Below are 18,437 nucleotides of genomic sequence, written 5' to 3'. Positions count from 1 at the left end.
CGGCGCCGAAATGCTGCAGATATTCTGTCTTCACTGCTCTATTCTCAGAACTCAGCGTTTTGCCGTGGCAAATACTCTAGGATCCTCTCTCGAAACCTCCCCTCCCTCAGCCATTCTCCATAACACTCCTCACTCTCTGAAATATATGTACGCGTGCGTGCGTGCGTGCATGTGTACGGTTTCTCAACTTCAGAAACATGACATTTGGGGCCAGGTAATTCTTCGTCTGGGGGGGCTGTCTGTCCTGTGCATTGTAGGATGTTTAGCAGCATCCCTGGCTTCTACCCACTAGATGCCAGCAACACCTCCTCCCAGCCATGACAATCCATAGTCTCCACATTCCCAAGTGTCCTCTAAGGGGCAAAAATCACGCTCGATTGAGAACCACTGCGTATGTGTACACCCCACCCCCCCCACACACACACACCCTATATATACACATATATGTTTAAATGCACACGTGTATGTATGTATACTTAAATGTATGTATACTTTAAACATATGTGTATCTGTGTTTACTTGTTTATTAAAAGCTCAGTGAGGGCAGGGGCTTCGTTTGGTTCACTGCTTTATTTCCAACGCTTAGAGCACTGCCTGGTTCGTCGCCGGCGCTCATAAACACTTGCTAAGTGAGTGACTACGTGAACTCGCACCACCGCCACTCCCCAGGTACGGTCGTGGGGATTAAGTGAGATTGTACTGCGATTAGCATAGCGCTTGGTATTAAGAAATGATCGATAAATGACCCCGTTCTCCTCTCCTCCTCTCTTCCCCCGCTTTCTCTCTGCTTCCCCTAAGGCCCAGAGATCACACTTATTATTTTACTCCTCATGAACCCTATGTTTTAAAAGATTTGTTTTTCTCCTAAACTGATTAAATAATAATTTATTCCTTTCCCCTCGTGCAGTGAAGCAAAGACATGGCCAGCTGTACAGTAGCACTGGCCCTCCTCCCCACTGTGAGGAATCTGTGGTGCCTTTCAGGAGGGACACCGTGATCCCAGATGCACCATGGGCCACCCCTGCAACCCCAGCAATTCTTACGGTGAGACCTCTGATTGGTATAAGGGTGCTAGTTACCACTGAGTTGATGGAAATTCCAGCCCTAAACAAACAAACAAACAAAAACTTGACACTTTGTTTGTCTGCCTGTGCCGGGTTATCAAGAGTAAAATAATAATTTCCATTAAGCATTTTTTAAATTCTTGAAACAAACCCACAGCCCCGCCTGTAAGTTCTCCTCCTCCAGGAGTACCGTGAGGAACCCCAGTTTGGGAACCATCGGCCCCGGTGTTGGTTCTCATGCTGTCGTGCTCAGAGGGAACCCGGAGGAGGCATTTTTCAGGGTGCATCTACTTGATCACTTTCCTTGCCTGCTCCCAGTAATGAGCTTTCGGGCCTAATTAGAATGAAAAGTGTTGTTTCCCTTCCTTCTTTGTCTGCATAATGATCTTTATCATTAGGATGGATTAGTGTCTTGTGCCTGCTCTCTCGCTCTCTCATTATGGTCTCATCGTGGTGCGTGGATGTGTGTGCCTGAGTCCGTTCGCTGCCTGGGTGGGAATAGTTAGGGAGACCACCATAGCACTGGGACCGAAGGGACAAGAAAAACACACAAGAACAAAAGTGACAAGGAATGAAAATGGCGCCAAATGAGCCTCTTTCCTGACAGCCTCTCTGGATGCTAATTGAGGACAAGACACACAACACAGCAGCATCTGTCTTTAATGAGAAAGGGACATTAACTGATCCCTGGGGACATTGCTGTCATCTTCCAGCACAGAGAGCACCATTGTGAGGTCCCGGTCAACTCACCTGGCCAGAGCAGCACCTTGTAAGGCTCCAGGCACAAAGGCCTCTGCTCAGACTTGCCTCTCCCCTCTCTGTTGAGTCTCCTGGCCTGAGCACATTCTCCCCTCCCCCGCTGACACCTGTTCTTCCAGTGTCCTCAGCTGGCATTTCCAGAACTGAGACCCAAAGGCCGGAGAGTCTCCAGACTGGCCCTCACTCCCTCCTGCACCCTCTGTGCATCAGAGTTGACTTCCAAGGCCTGTGGGAAGGAGAGAGGAAGTGGGGGACCCCAGAAGTCAGGTAGGAGGTGCCAATCGGTCTCCCAAATGCTAATTATCTTCAAAGAACTTTCTAGTTACTAGTGAATGAATCACTCTCAATACACACGCTGGACGGCGATGATATTAACTCTGTTTAACCTGTAGTTTTATGCATTGCTGATTAATTCAGCCTCCTAGGAAAATGGTTACTCCCTCTGCCCCCTACACTGGAAATCATTGCATTATGGTGGAAAGACCATGATGTATCAGTTAGGGTCAGATCCATTATGCTGCAGTAACAAATAACACCAAAATCTCCATAGCCTTCAACACCAAGGGTTTATTTCTCATTCATGCTACATGTCCAGGGCAGCTCACAGTGGCTCGGCTGTGTGTCATCTCTAATCCAGGACCCCGACTGATGGATCAGCCTCCATCTAAGACGTTGGCAGGGAAGAAAACAAGGAGAATCATGTGCCAATTCTAAAAGCTTCTGCCTAGAGGCGACACACACCAAATTCTCTTCAACCAGAGAAAGTCACTGAGCCAAACCTGCCATCATTAGGGGACAAGTATTATCCTCCCTGAGAGAGAAGCAGTGAATATTTCTGAAAATTAATACAGTCTACCATGAGGGGCTTAGAGTTTAGAATTACAAAAGCAAACAAACAAAGAAACAAAAAAAATTACAAATTATGGCATATTTACTTAATAGAATAGTATAAAGTAGTGAAATGGATGCGCTATAGCTACACTCACAATACGGATGCATCTTAGAAATGTAATGTTGAGTGAAAAAAAAGCAAGTCACAGAAGAATACAGATATTACAATACCATGTCTTAAAAGCTCCGAAAAAGTGGAACTAAACAATATACTAAGAATACATAGTGATTAAATGAGATATTTTAAAAAGAAGAAATGAATACACCTCAGAATCTCAAATAGTAGCAGCAGCCTCTGATGGGAGAGGCAAGGGTTTAGCACGAGAGGCAAATAGGTAACCATCTGATGATGTCGACTGACAGGCGTTTATTTCGTTATTATGATGCATAACTTTCATGGAACTTCCATGTATTTTTCAATTTTTTATTGTGGTAAAAGAAAATTCACCTAACAGATAATTTACCATCTTAACCACTTTTAAGCGTACAGTGCAGCGGTATAGAGCATATGCACCATCATCCGTCCCCACAACTCTTTTCATCTTGTAAAACGAAAACTTCCCACCCAAGAAACACTAGCTTCCCGTGTGTCCTTTCTCCCAGTTCCTGGCAACCACCTACGTACAGTCTATCTATCGAACTGGGCACAAGAATTCATTTTGAAAGAGAGAACATGGGCTTTGGAAAGAGACGTGTGTTCAAATTCCAGCTCTAGTATTTTTTAACCTCATGACCTTGGGCCCCGCCTAATCTTGTCCGCTAAAAGGGAATGATAAAAGCTGCCTCCCAAGATGGCTGGAAGGATTATGGGTGACATGTAGAGAACATTTAACGCAAGGCTAGACATGTAGTCAGTGCTTGAAAAAAGGCAGGAGATATTATATTATTAAGTGATGATTGATTAATTGTTGAATAAAGAATTGGCCCCAGGGCTATGGCTTTTCACAAGGACTTAAATGAGCAAAGTCTGGGTTGGGTTTGTCCCCTGGGCGTGGGTGAGTGTGACAGAGGTATTGCCTTGAGGCACAGAGCCCTGGGGGTCAGAACAGACACTGCAGAGTAGCCTCAGAGGGTTTCCAGCTCTTGGTGGAGAGAAGTTGTGCCTCCTCCGTGAGGAAGTGGGACCAGGTGTGATGCGTGAGATGAATCCCGGGGTCCGAAGCAAGCGGAGGGGACAGACTGGGGAACTTGAAGGGGACTGGGTTACCGGAACCAGGTCAGGACTGAGGCAGAAACATACAAAAGCATTGCTGGGGTCTGTCTGATGGAGTCAGTGGGATCACCAATCTGCTAGGACAATAGAATCATGCAAGATCTCTCAATGAGCCACCCCCCAAAGAGCAAATGGTGTCCCTGTCCTGTCTGTATCACCACGGTCCTCCCCAGAGGTCATCTGTGGACGGTTCCCATTCATGCCGGTGGCTTCCTGTGTCTCTCTGCCTGAGGACATCCTGTGGCCACTGGAGCAGGCCTTAAGGGCCAGGGAATTACTGCCTCAGGAATGGCCCCAGGCCATGGAGCCCAGGAATTGGACAATACACACTCCAGCTTCTTCGCCCTTTTGCAGAAACAATTCTGGTTGTGTCCTACACAGTCTCTCAAAGGGTCCCAGAGGATCGACCCCAGTTGTTACGGCGCTAACCCACTCACTCGCCTAGCTTCCCCGTCTCCCTTCCCGACTCCCTCACATGCTTCCCATGACCACATCCCACATAAACTCCTCGCACCCACACCCTCGTTTCAGGGTCCACTTTGTAGGGGGAATCCACTGAGAACTTGCAGGCCTGGTGCTTGTCCAGGGTGATCTGACACTCACTGTCATCTGGGACAGACTTCCCCACAGGAGGTAGCTCTGATTCTGGAAAAGCCTACCTGTCCCTCCCCACCCGCCTCCCGTAAATCACGTCCAGATTTCTCTAATGCCAGATGCTGGCAAACTGCAGCCTGTGGGCCAAATCTAGCCCTCCGCCAATAAAGAATGGTTTTTACATTTTTAAATGGTTGGAAAAAATCAGAAGGAGAATAATATTTCATGACAAGTGAAATTTATGTGAACTTCAAACTTCAGCGTCCATACATAAAGTTCTACTGGGACATAGCCATCCCCATTCGTGTACGATTGTCTAAGGCTGCTTTCGCCGTACGACCCGACCCGCAGAGCTCAGTGGTTGGGACAGAGACTGAATGGCCTGCAAAGCCCCAAATATTTACTATCTGGCTCTTGACCAAAAAAAATAAATAAGATAAAGTTTGTTGATCTCTATCTTAACATAACAAAATGCTGACTATCCGGCTATCACGGGTGCCAACATCAGCGAAAGGTTCCTGGTAGGTGAGAGCCAAACCCTGGAGTCAGAACCCCACGGGGCTTCTTAGAACTTGCCAAACAATCACCTTGCCTTCTGCAGCTGGGCAGCCGTGGGGCTCGGGTAAGTGAGCCAAGCTTGGTCAGCGGGGATGCTCCGTACCGGAAACAGGCTGATCTGGGCAACTGAAGTTTCTCGTTAATGGCAGATTGAGCAAAAAAGTCCTTTCTGTACCGTCCCCAGGGAAAAATCGTTCAGTCATGTGCGAAGCCCTTTTCCTGATGGAGAAGTCGCTCTTGCAAATGTCGTTGAAGTCCCACAGTCCCCACTGTTGGGATCTTATTTGCACCACGGAAAGTATAGGACAAAGGAACTAAATTTGCCAAACCCAGGACACCCCCTAAAAGCTGAATATTTTTTCTTTTTTCTTTTTCTCCCTACGTAAATAGAAACATGACCCATTCCCTGGAAAACACCCTCTCATCCCTCCTTTGCTCTGAATTACCCCTGTGGTTATAACCTCGACCCCACGTCATCAACGAGCCCAGAGTTGGACCTTGTTAATTGCAAAGACGTCCAGGAAAACATTAAGTTGCAGCCAAGCATCTATAGCCTCAGTACTTATAAAAGCTGAAATTTTAAAAATTCCTGATATCAAATTGAAATCTTTTCCCTCTGTCCCTCTTCTAAAGGATACAGGGATGGTTTTGTTGTGTTTGTTTGTTTGTTTGTTTTTGTTTGTTTGTTAGTTTTAGATGTCCTGTAGGTCAGGATTCTATGAATCAGGGTCTTCTTGGGAGTTTTTTCAATAATAGACTTCCAGACCCCACGGCAGGTCCACAGATGGGTCCCCAGATGGGAGGCAGAAATCTGTATTTTATCAAGCTTCTTCGTGCTTCTGATGCCTGTGCTGGATTAAAACCACCAGTTTAAAATTCTGTGTATTTTCATGGGAAAACACCTATGGAATACCGTTAAATTCTTTTTTTGTTGTTGTTCAAGATACCCTGTGTAATGCTATCTGATTTCTGGAAAATTCTATGTTATCATTATACGATTGTCTAGGAAGGGGGGGAAAAAGCTCAAAAAAAGTATTAGCAAGGGTAATGGGATTTTACAGGTGATTTATACTTTTTTTTCTTTTTACTTCCCAACTTGTTTGACTTTTATGCGATGAGGAGGTATTTCTTTTAAAATGAGAAAATGATCTCTAAAGTCACTTCCTAGCTGGGGGTGGGGCGGAAAGCAGCATCCTGGGACCACCGTGGTTGGGGTCTGACTCGGGGAGGTGTTACCACGTCTCCTGCTCTCGGATCTGGCCCTGCCCGTTGCTGTGACCAGAGTTATTGGGAGATGTGAGGACAGTTGGCACTCCACCCTCCCCGCCTCCTGCCTTCGGCCTCTGGCTTCCTTCCTTCCAAGGAAGGAAGGTGCCCACTCAAAGCGGCGGGTAGAGCCCCAATGGTGGTGGTGGCTGTGCTGTCATCTGCCTCCTTGTTCCCGACCTAAATGGAGTCTGGAGGTCTCCCGGGAGCCTGGCCCAGCGCTTGCCGCGAGCACTAAATTCTCCTGGAGCTCTAGGGAGAAAATGCTTCTGCCAGAAGAGAGTTCAGTCCCTGCCCCCAGGGGCTTGCCTCGAGACCATCTCTGACGACCTGGGTCCCCAGATCCCTTCCCTGTACCCTCATTATGGGAGAGAGGCGCCTGTGTTTGAGAGGCATCGTCTCTCTCTCTCTCTCTCTCTCTCTCTCTCTCTCTCCCCCAACTGTTTGAAGGCTAGTTCCCCCCACAAAATCCCCAGCATCGGACCCTCCCCTTGACAGCCCACAGGAGCCCACCTACAGGGTCTGAAAGGGACAGGGTAGAAAAGAAGGTACAAGAAGGTTACAGGGAAACCCCAGAATGTGTCTCCAAAACAGGCTTTTGAATTACCTTCTGGCCCTGCATCGTCGCCCACCATCCTTGTCCATGCTGAGGGTGAGATCCGGTCATCGTCCTCAGATATGGGCCGATAAACCCAGGAAGCTTTCGCCATCGGGCAGTGGGGGCCTCCTGCAGGCCCAGCCATCTGATGGCCAGGGCTGAGGCCAAATCGCCTGACTCATCTTGTATCCCCGGCACCTACACAGGAGAAGTTTCCAGAAAGAAGGAAAAAAGGAAGAAAGGAAGGATGGAAGGAAGAAAGGGAGGGAGGGAGGAATCATTTATCATCTATCTCTGAAGATTATTTCTCATTTATATTCATTTCCACAAATATTTAGGAGCACCTACTATGTGCCCAATGCTACTAGGATATAATAATGAGCAAAATTAAACCCGTTCCCCACTTTGTGAGGCTGACAGTCTACAGGCGGAAGCCACAATAAGCANGCGCTCACTTGAACCAACCACCGCACTCCTTCTCATCCTGCTGTCACATCCACCCATAGCCACTTTCCCTACAGAGAGGGCAGTGTTGTGCCTGGAGCTTTTTATGATGCTCGGCCTACGAGGCCACTACTTGAAAGCCAGAGAGCGTCAGAGCTGAAAGGGGGCAGAATTGATCTGTCCCCTTTAAGCCTGTGTTGTTTGAAAAGTGTCTTTTACATGAGAGGTACCTTCCGAATGTAAAAATCTCACCCCGGCTTAGGAGAAGACAGTCTTGCTTACCAAGGTGTCTCAAAAGTTGTGCAAATGACAAGCTCATTTTTAGCTGAAAAGAAGACACATCTGAAATATTGATGCGGCAGCCGGAGCCCAGCTCCAGACCCAGCTACAAAGGGAGGTGCTAAATAGTTAATGAAGAGTATAATTAACCAGCGGTCATGGCCCTCTGGCTGCAGGTTTCAAGCTAACCGTTCCCCGTACACACTTCTCTGACCCGCCAGAGCCCAGGGTGCTGCCACTCAAAGCATCAGCAGCCTGAATCAAACTGTAAACTTCCTGCCATCTCGTCACCTCATCCTCCCTGCCCAGATCACAGCCTCTGCTCGGGCTACTTCTGCTGCACCCTCTCTCGGTGCTTTTGTACATGCTAGTCCTTCTTCTCAGGAATCCGCTCTCCTGCTTGAGCATCGGACCCACTCCCCTCCCTGACTTGCCTCGTAGGGGCACTGGGAGGACCGCGTGTTAGTGATGTCAGCATGGAGCATGGCGTGGCGCACGGTTTTTGCTCTGTCAGTGTGAGCCATTAATGTTTCACGTCCTTCCTCACTCAGCCCAAGTGTCATCTCCTGGAGCTTCTTGGCATCCAATCTGAGGCAGATGTCCCACTGCAGCCTATGCTTATGTAATTACACTGTCACTTGGTTGCTGGTTTGTGGTCCTTGCTAGAGTCTAAGCTTCTTGAAGACTGGAAGGGCATTATTCATCTCTATATTCCCAGTGGCTAGAATTAGGCACACAGTAGGTCATGAATGAATGAATGAACAAATGAATGAATGAATGAAATGAGTGAGTGAGAGTGAGTGAGTGAATCTCCGTCAGATTTCTCCAGGGTCTGAGATCCTTTGCTGTCACATCGGTTATGAAGAAATTGACTTGGAACATCCCGAATCTGTAACGTGAGCTGCAGAGGGCAGTCGACCCCACTGCTGGCGGGGAGGTAGGTTTGCTTATCAGCCAGCCTTACCATTCAGTGGCTCCCCGCCCCAGGAGAACTTATCCATTAGGTATTGAGGGGACGGGGTCTAGGCCCAAAACTGTCATGATGCAGCCTGCTCTGCCAGATCACTCGAGACTGAGTTTTGGAAAGAGTCCCATGCTCCATCTCCCCAGCTTCAGGAGTAGGCTGTCTGTCACTGGCCATTTCTCTCTTCCCTTCACTGCTTCACTGGTGACCTCTCCCATCATCCATGCCTCTTGCTCCCTATTCTGGGGCACTGGGCAGCCCCGGGGCTGTCTTTGGTTTTCCCAGCATTGGTTCTCCCACACACACACCCCAAAGCCCACCCCCGGCCTTTTCCCCATCATGCCTTGCATGCTGGGCACATGCTCCAGGATCTGGGCAACTCTGCCAGCAGGAAGTACAGCCTGCCTTGATTAACATAAGCAACGTGCTTTCCTTGGTGGGGTCTGGAGCTGTCGCAGCCTAATTAGCAAAGCCGCCAGATCAGCAGGCCCTCTCATTAACACTGATCTGCACTGTGTCAGCTGCTGAAGCCCCCATGGGCCATCTCTCAGCAGCCTTCCCCCAGGATCACCAGGGTTCTGGGAGTAGGGAGTGACAGCCAAGAAGGGCCATGCCATGCCCTGTCATAAGCTGATATATAACCCAACCAGGGCTCATCTGCCTGAAGGGCAGGACTGGGGCTCTGGGGGGCTTCTGGAAGTTCCATGTAGGCCTTGTGTCCCAAATCTTTTCAACCCTTTCATCATATAGTGACCCTGTGGTAAGTTCTGCAAAAGATGTTGATGCCCAGTCTCAGAAGGCTCTGTCCTTTCCCCAATCCAAGCCACCCCGCTCCGTTGGCTGGACCACAGCCACCGCCCCGCCCCGTCACTAGCCAGCCCTGGAAGCATAGTTAGGTCAGCTCAGAACACTGAGGCCAGAGAATAAGAGCGAGCAAAGGGTTTAAGCTGTCAGAAGGGCTTCCCGAAGGTGGTGACATTTTAGCTGAGACTTGAATGACAAGAAAAACCTGGCCAGGCAACGATCTGGAGGAACAGTCTTCCCAGACAAGGGACAGCAAGTGCACATGAGGAAGAATGTGGCTTCTCTAAGGATAAGTAAGGGGGCCGGCGTGCATGGAGCTTAGTCGAGGGTCGGGTGGCCTGGGTAACGGTTGGGTGAAGGAATAAGTGAGTGAGTGCTGTCAGAATTGAAGACGTGAGATCACTAGGATTTGGGGTGATCAGGGATGCTTTCTAGCAGACATGGGGCTTCTCTCTGCTCCCCTGTCGTAGAAACAGATTCTGTGCTATGAGAGAGAAGGAGGACACCCATGGAGGGTGGCAGAGGAGATTCAGACAGGTCAGATGGTGCTCACACATGGCAGTTCCCTCAGCTGTTTTATGACAAGTCCCAGTAAATGAACCAGATGCTAACTAAGCGCTTGACATCTGAACTTCCGACTGTCACAGCGACTCTGCAGTAGGTAACAACTCTGCAATAGAAACTGAGGCACAGAGAGGTTAAATCTCTTGGCCAAGGCACAGCCCTCCTAAATGATGGAGCCAGGTGGTGAGCCCAAGCTCTGGCCCCCAAGCCCATGCTTATTCGTAGTTATTGTTGAGGGTTCAACAATAACCCTCTGCTGTGCTGTCGGACTGGCGGCCCATGTCCCTTGCCAAAAGCCATGTATTTGTCCCTGAAAAAAACTTGTTCCTGGGCACTAAAGAGCTTCGACCTACCAGACCCACTGGTTGGGAGCCCCAAAGTGCCTCTCCAGCATGCTCAGTACCTTTCTACAGTAGACATTTGTCCCTCTTTCAGGCCACATAGAATGCAAATCTCCTTCCTATGTAAACCTTTCTGTGCTTGAAGAAGCCCCAGTTACTTTAAGACAGACCTGCTTCCCTCAGTCAAGTTGAAAATGCAGCTACTTGTTTTCTCAGCATCCCTTGCAGCTAAGGAATGGACATGTGACCTAGTTTTCACCAATCACATGCAACCATCTCACCCTTAGAACTGAAAGCCAGTGCCCAAAGAGGAGGCAAGAAGTACAAATTCAGATTCAGTTTCCCAAGGTTGTGGTGGCAGCACTCATGGTCCCATCATCAGTGGTGACAGCAAGCACGATAGAGTGTCCATGTCCAACGATGTGGCCAGGTCATAGGACTGATTCAGTACCTTGATTTGGGGCATTAATTTTGGTTTCACACCCTCCCAGCTTGGCTCTCCCACCCTCCAGGAGATATGTGAATTGGCCAGACAGATGTGCCCTTTCTGCATAAATTGGCTAGCACTGGTTGCCATTGCTTGCAACCAACAGCTCTAACTGGCACATTGTCATTAGGCCTCATCGGGTGAGTGGAGAATTGAACCGTGATGGTGGGAGGCATGCTCAGCGTGTACCAAGCAAACCCAAGGATCGCCTCAAAACTCCCAAAGGTGGGGTAGAGAGCTCATCATTTCTGGGGCCAAGAAGGGGTCTTCAGAAGACACTCCTGAGTAGATGAGACTGCCCAGCTTCCTATGGCTCTACCTGATGACATTTTCTTGTTATCTGGATTCTAGACAGGGAAAGGCAAGAACTTAAGTTTCTGGAAAGCGAGATAGCCTGGTGGGAAAAAGAAGCTTCGGCACACAAAGGACCTAGGTTTGGATTATGGCTCTTCTACTTCCTAAACCTTTGTGGGCCTCAGTTTCCTCGTATGTAAAATAGGGTATAGCAGTTTAAATGCTTCTGTCTATAAGTACTCAATAGCCAACTCCAGCTGGCATAAAAAATAAAGATGTTTATTGAGTTACGGCACTGCACCTGAAGATATAGGTCAACTCGATCTGTAGCTATTACCTTTTCAGGGATTTCCTTGGTTCTGCCCTCCTCTGGGTGTCAGCTCCATCCTCAGGCTATAGGTAAGACAGCTGCTGAAGTTCTGACATCACCTCTGGTCACAGTAACCTCGGAGAAAGAGAAAGTGTTGTCCTTGTAAGCCAGAGAGTCAGGAAGAACTTTCTCAGCAGCTCTAGCAAACCATTCCGCCCTTCTCATTGGTCCAAACTGAGTCACATGGCCATTCTCCAGCAAATAGCTGTCACCAAGGGAATGCTACATGTTGATTGGCCCAGGCCCAAACTCCTGAGCCAATCACTAGTAAGGGTTATGGGATTATATGTGATTGGCTTAAACCAGCCGTTTTCAGACTTCTGTTCTCAGGATTCCTGTGGTATACTTTTAAAAATTAGACAGTACTCCAATAAGCTTTTGTTTGTGTGGACCATATTTATCAATGTTTGCCTTTTAGAAATTAAAACTGAAAAAGGTTAAATATTTATTCATTTTTAAAATAACAATAAACTCATTATACATGTTAATGTAAATAACATGTTTTATGAACAAGAACCATACTTTCCAAAGCAAAAAAAAAAAAATGTTAGTGAGATGAATGGCGTTGTTTTATTCTTTTGCAAACCTTCTCAAAGTCTGGCTCCACCGATGAGAGCAGGATTCTCACACCTGTGTCTATGCTCAGGCTCTCACCCTGTATCCTTTGGATTGTAGTGTAGGAAGAAAATCCAGCCTCATGCAGATATACAGTTGGAAACGGGGGGCCCTCCAGACCTCCTGGAAGAATCACATGGACCCCAGCAGTCCACAGAACACGCTTTGACAACTGCTTGCTTAAACTAACCAGGCCTCACCCCTGGAGCTGGCCAGGGTCAGACTGTGCAAACTGCATGGCAGCTGTACCTTGGGGGGATTCACAGGTATTGAGGAAACACCCACACTATCCAGTTCAGAGATAATAATCGCCCTTTTGTCACAGGGTTGTTGAGAGAGAACTAAGGAAGATTGTGTGTGTTAATCACTTAACACGGGGCTCAATGAATGGTGTCTGTGAGTGAGGAAGAACCTCAGGTGAGCACAGGTAGAAGCAATAATCCATTACCCAGATGAGCTGACGTCTCAGTTCCTTTCCCGAGGGTCCCTCCACCCACACACATCCCATTATGCCATTCTTGCTACATCTCTGGAAGCAAAGACATGCCATGATAACTGCTACAGAATGGAAAATGAGGTGTTGTCCTACAAAGGGGAGGATCAAACGAAGCCATCGAACTTGAGCACGAGAGTTTCCCTGCTCAGAATGAGAGGCAGAAGCCAGAGTCGGCACCAGCTGCGGCTCAGAGGGAGCCGCAGATTTGCCGATAGTCGTAACAAGGGCAGGACGGGGTCCTTTCTCAGGAGTGGCCGTGCGGATAGAGCGTGATACACTCCAGGATCCAGAGGCCAAAGCAAAGCATCTGGTGTCGGCACTTGGTCAGCAGGTTGGGGTCGGGGACAGGAAGCTGGAAACTGGATGGCATCAGGAAGTCAGAGCAGGACAAGAGAGAGCAGGGGTGCCTTGGTGATACAGGAGAAGGAGCAAGAGGTTTCAGGCCAAAGTCAGAACCTCAGGCTTGCAGGGAACAGCTGGAGCACATGCATGAGTGTGCGAGACTGGGCAGAGAGCTGGTACCAGTAAGTCCCGGTGCAGAGGGAAAGCAATGATGAGAGAGGCTGGCCATGGGACATGGGTGGCAGAACAATCCCAATTTAAAGATTTTGAGAGGGTGGGTCCTTGCATCTCCGGCATGCAGTGCACGGCACGTAGTGGCTACTCTATAACTGTTGGTTAGATGAATGACCCTATATCCTTCTCCCTGATAACCATCAAAATGTCCCAGAATTTCCAATGCTTCAGCATCCTGATTACATCTCCCAGACTACCTCTTGGTCCCAGGAGTTGTACCAAAAGACTTCATCTGACAACGTGTTTGCATTCAGGGCTCAAACCACTTGCTCCCCACCACAGTGTAAAGAGCCCAGCTCCACACATGGTTCTAGCCCCAGGTCTACACTTGGTTGCTGGGTCGTTTAAGGCTCGTCACTTTCCCTCTTAGAGACCCAGGTCTCCCACCTGAGGGAGGCTGGAGTCAGCTGAGGGGCACCTGAGAACATATGCTGAATGAGGGGCTCAGGATCCCAACGACAAGGCCAGAGAATGTTCCCCTAGGTCAGGTTTAGACCAGGAGGCAGGTTGTCAGCCAAAGGTCAAAGCACCTGGGGACTTTGGGCTGTGGCCACGCCTGGCAACGTGTCCCCTTCTCCGCCCTGGTAACCCTGGCATGCCTGTGAGTATTCCCCAGCCTCTGACCTGATGTTGGTCAAAGCCTCCACATGCGTTTGAAGGTAGACACCGCCGGTAGCTGAGGCCCAGGAACTTTTGTCTGGGCTACAAGGAATGGTTTGAAAAAGAAGCCATTTGTGGTCCCAGGCTCAATCTCCTTTTTCCAAATGTGGGAATGGGGACATGAATAGGAATGGTTACCGAGCACCTGTGATGTGTCGAGCCTCTGTAAGATGCTTGGCACACACGACTACCTACCACATACACGACTTTCTATACATATCGAAGGTATCAATGTCCCCCCCAAAAATTGAGAGAGAAGTGCAGTATTTTGGCCAAGATCATGAAACCAGGATTTGAGCCTCCCTCTCCCAGGTGTCCCCCTCCCCACCCACTCCCCTCTCCTCCTCTCCCTCTGCACTCCTGTAAGGTACCTAAGACCCCACGACCACCTCTCATCCTCAGGGGATGTGAGCAGCCCTCTTAAGAAATGCTGTCCTCATTTCACTCTTCCTTTGTGACCCTAGATTTCCGCCCTGAGCATTCAGAGTGACAGGCTCCTGCCGCCCTCTCCACTCTGCCAACGAAAGCCAGCCAGTAATCCTGCCTTCCTGCCCAGCCCCTCCATCCTCCAAAGTAATGTCTTTCTTCTCACAATCTCCCTCCCCTGCTCCGGCCCTGTGCCAGCTTTCAAAGCAGATCCATGGGGCTTGAGCCAAGTTCTCCAGGACAGCCTGGGATGGCTGGAGAGGCAGAGCTCAGTGACCTGGGACACGCTGCTATTTGCTCACCCCATGGCTGCACCTTCCCCACCCCGAATCACGGCTCAGTGTTTGAGAGGGTGTAGTGGCTGCCGAGAGGAGACTCCAGGGTTTGTGTTCTGCTCCCAACTCAGAACTGTTCCGTAGGGAGCCATCATCACCCCATCCCGAGCCCTGCTTTGAGCCCCGCCCCCTACCCCAGAAGAGATCCTGTACTTTCCAGACGCTCATGGGGATGGGGTGACAGCTCTGGCTATGCAGTCCACTCTGCCACTTTGCATGAGTCGAAGCCAGTCAGCGCCTCTGTTTCACCAGCAGCAAAATGGGTACAAGAGTAGTAAGTACCCCATAGGGTCGTCGGGAGGATTGCATGCCTGTAAAGAGCTTAGGTACCTGGGTCTGGATTACAGGATGGGCCCAGCAGGTGGGTGCAGCTACTACCGTGACGAAGTCTGTGTGGCTTCTTCCGTTGTCTAGAAATGGAAAGTCACTGGAAGGAGAAGGTTGCTGGCGTGGTTAGTCCAGGAAAGACTACTTTCCCAGGTCGCTGTGATTCCAAGGTGAGATACGGTACCCAACTTGGGTATGTTGCAGAAATTATCCACAAGCTGATATGTTCAACGAATAATCGAGCATCTACTCTGTGCCAGGCACTGTCCCAAGGGCCAGGATACAGTGGTGACAAGACACAGACGGCCCCTGTCCTCAAGACGCTGACTGTGTGGTGGAGAAAGACAACCAGTGAGCCTTTAACCAATGATCTCAGAGATGCATACGTGTTAGGACAGAAAGAAAGCATAGTGATCGGTTGGGGACAACTGAGTGGAGGGGCTGCTCCAGGGGACGGCCCCTCTAGAGAGCTGGCATCTGACTGAGACCTGACTGGAGAGAAGGACCTGGGCACAGATAGGATAGGGCAAGAGCACGCCAGGCCAAACGTGCAGCATGTGTCAAGGCCCTGAGGTGGAACGCCGCGTGGCTTCATCTCGAGATACCCAGGAGACCAGTGGAGATGAATGAATGAAGCCAAAAACAGGAAAGGATGGAGCTGGGGGTGGTGGGTGGGGTCAGAGTTCAGAGTTTATCCAAAGAGCAGCAGGAAGTCAGTAGAGAGGTCTAAGCAGGGGGCGTCACGTGGTCTGACTGGTTATAAGTCTGGCTTTTGGGTGGAGACTGGATAGAAAGGGAGTCAGGTGGTGGCAGGGAGGCCACTAGGAGGCTATGGCAATGGTCTCAGAGAGAGACGATGGCGGCTCAGCCCAGGATGGCAGCAAATGGGGTGGCGGGAAGCTGTTGAATTCAAGATACGTTTGGAGGTGAAGCCAATAGTGAGGTGGGTCCATCCAAGTCACACCCCAAGAACAGCCACGGTGGGAGAAGCTCCCTCACAGCCCAGAGTTCAAGTTCAAGGTTCAACAGACTATTAAATCTGTGTTCCCGTAGCTGCCTCTCTTTGGGGTGGCAAGGGTTCGGCCTCTGTCTATGTCCCAGATGCCAAAGAGTCAGATGCCAATATAGTTGAAGATGTTGGAGTGACATACTGAGTTTTGGGGATCTGGCCCAAAAACCCGTGAATCCCTTCTTTGGACTGGGGATCTCCAGCAGTGGCACTTTCCACTAGTAAACTGATGAAAGACAATTTACACAGGCGGATGTAATATGCACACACAGAGTACAGCTGCTCCGCCAGGCAGGTTAGGGACATGGGCACCCGGCAAAGTACGCAGCACCTGGGAAGCCTGTGCTAACAGTGTGTGTGCACTTAAACTCGCTGCCCGAGCCAGGATGCTGGGAGCAAACAAGGACTGAGGAAACGCTTCGATGGACATAATTCTTTATAGGCTTGAAAATCCATAGTTCTGAGAATTGCAATTTTTTTTATCTTCCATTTTATTTCTAAGGGGATCCTAATATGCAGCGAGGGCCACAGAAATACGGGCTATTTTACGAGCTTTACAGGCATTCTGGAAAAGGGCGACATTAAGCCCAGGTGAATGCAGCAAAAAAATTATTGTACAAAACTACTCAGTGGGGCGGCGGGTGGGGGAAGCCAACGGGCCCACCGACAGAGAATGAGGGGTGTGGACAGGGAGACCCTCAGAGCAGAAATTGTTCCGTTGTTGATGTTGTTTTGGGCTTAGAGAATCGAGGCAGGTGTCCTCGCGGACACGTAAACTATCAATTATTTTCCATTTGTTCCTCCTCCCCGCTCTTTCACACTGTGATCTCTCTGGTTCCTGGCTTAGGATGCCAAGTGTCGGAAATGCAAGGAAAAGGCGGGGAAATGCTGACAGTATCTCCGTGCTTGTTCACTCAAACGCTGCATCCAAACTGTGTTTTTCGAGGAAAGAGGCTGTGGAGACAGGTGTTGTTTGGTGGCCCTGGGGCTGGCAGGGCATCAGCCCCAGGTGCGGATTTTGTCCCAGCCCCTCAGGGAGGCTGGCACCCCTTCTCTCTGCCTGGGGGAGGGGGCTCCTCCTTTGCCCGAGGTGCAGGCTTTGCCTGCAGGTGGCAGGCTTTGCCCTGTGTACTCTGGGGTCAGAGGTCAGGCCTCCTCCTCCCCGGTGCATTCACCATCTGGGCAGAGAGGGGATGAAAACGGAAGGCTGAGACCTGCTTTGTTGTCTCTCTGTGGCTAATGACAGGGATCTGCCTGCCAGGCTGAGAGACAAGGGTGCCACGCTCGCCGCCACCCCGGGTACAGGCTTTGCAAACGGTTGTTTTGTTTGAAAATCAATTTTAAACATTATCCTAGAAACAAAATGTGATTTAAAAAAAAAAAATCACCATCCCATTCATCTAACATTTATAGCTAATATTTATTGAGTGCTTACTCTGGGGCTGATGCCGTTGTAAGTGCTTTACATGTATTCACTTACTTAACCCACGGAGGTAGGCAGCATTAACTGTTCCGTTTTACAGACGAAGAAACTAAAGCCCCAGATGTAGGCAATCTGCTAAGGGTCATCCAGCTAGGAGAGATTCTGTCTTATCTCTCCTCGTTTGCAGGACCCGGCACCCAGTAGGCGTCCAGTGAACGTGTATGCTAGTGAGCGGTCGGCTGGTCGACTGGCTGGTTAGTTGGGTGACGAGTTAATTAGACTGGCAAAGCAGCAGAATTGTTGAGGGCCCAGTCTTGAGTCAGCAGTGGCCTCAGCGTGGTCACTTCCTACATGTGTGGCCTTGTGGAAATCATTTTTCCCCGCTGGGTGCCTCACTTTTCCTCATTCGTAAGATGGACACTGGAATCACCCCATCTTACAGGGTTTTGATTGTAGACCGAGGAGGTAAATGCATATATAAACTCAGTGCATGTTAGGTACTTGATAATAGTTGCTGCCGTGCTGAGTTCTGGCTATGAGTGCAGCTTTGCAACCCAGGACCAAGAAAGGGACACCTGCTGTGCCACGTGGACGTCAGCTTACAGGCTTCCAGGCGTCTGCACACACTCCAGGCAGCAGCGAAGACAGGCCCGTTGTGCTGCATGTCAGATACCGCTTCTCAGGTCTCTCCAGATGCAAACAGAGCTGTTTCCCACCCACCCCGGGCACGTGCTTCTTCCTGAAGGTGCCACTGGGCCCCAAAGCCAGCTGTTCTCTGTAGGGCAGGGTATGCACTTTGCATGGAAAAACTCTTGCTGCATTGTCTTGCTGCCACCTGCAAAGTTGGACCAAATCGCAAGGGCCTGCATTGGAGGAGGGTCCCCCAAGCCCACCCAAGTCCATCCTCCAAGGTTCTGCTAACCAAACATTAATGATAAGAATGGACCAAATACTTCATGCAAATTTTCAACAAGAAAATAACACACCACAGGGCTTCAGCTTGCCATTAACTGCCCAGTGGAACTTGGATATAAACAGTGGACAATTTAACCCTGGATATGATTCCCCTCAAAGTATACT

General features: G+C 49.5%; 1 long non-coding RNA gene across 1 annotated transcript; it reads right to left on the bottom strand.

The window, feature by feature from the left end:
• Window positions 1–4,627: 4,627 nt before the first annotated feature.
• LOC120585794 (uncharacterized) lies at window positions 4,628–11,632 on the bottom strand. Its single transcript, XR_005648517.1, has 3 exons — window positions 11,458–11,632; window positions 6,953–7,141; window positions 4,628–5,930 (listed from the first exon to the last, which is right to left on the bottom strand). It is a non-coding gene; the product is annotated as an uncharacterized LOC120585794 (long non-coding RNA).
• Window positions 11,633–18,437: the final 6,805 nt, after the last annotated feature.

This window comes from Pteropus medius, unplaced genomic scaffold (genome assembly GCF_902729225.1).
Source record: "Pteropus medius unplaced genomic scaffold, Ma_sr-lr_union100, whole genome shotgun sequence".
Taxonomy (NCBI): Eukaryota; Metazoa; Chordata; class Mammalia; order Chiroptera; family Pteropodidae; genus Pteropus; species Pteropus medius.
This window is presented reverse-complemented; position numbering and strand designations above follow the sequence as displayed.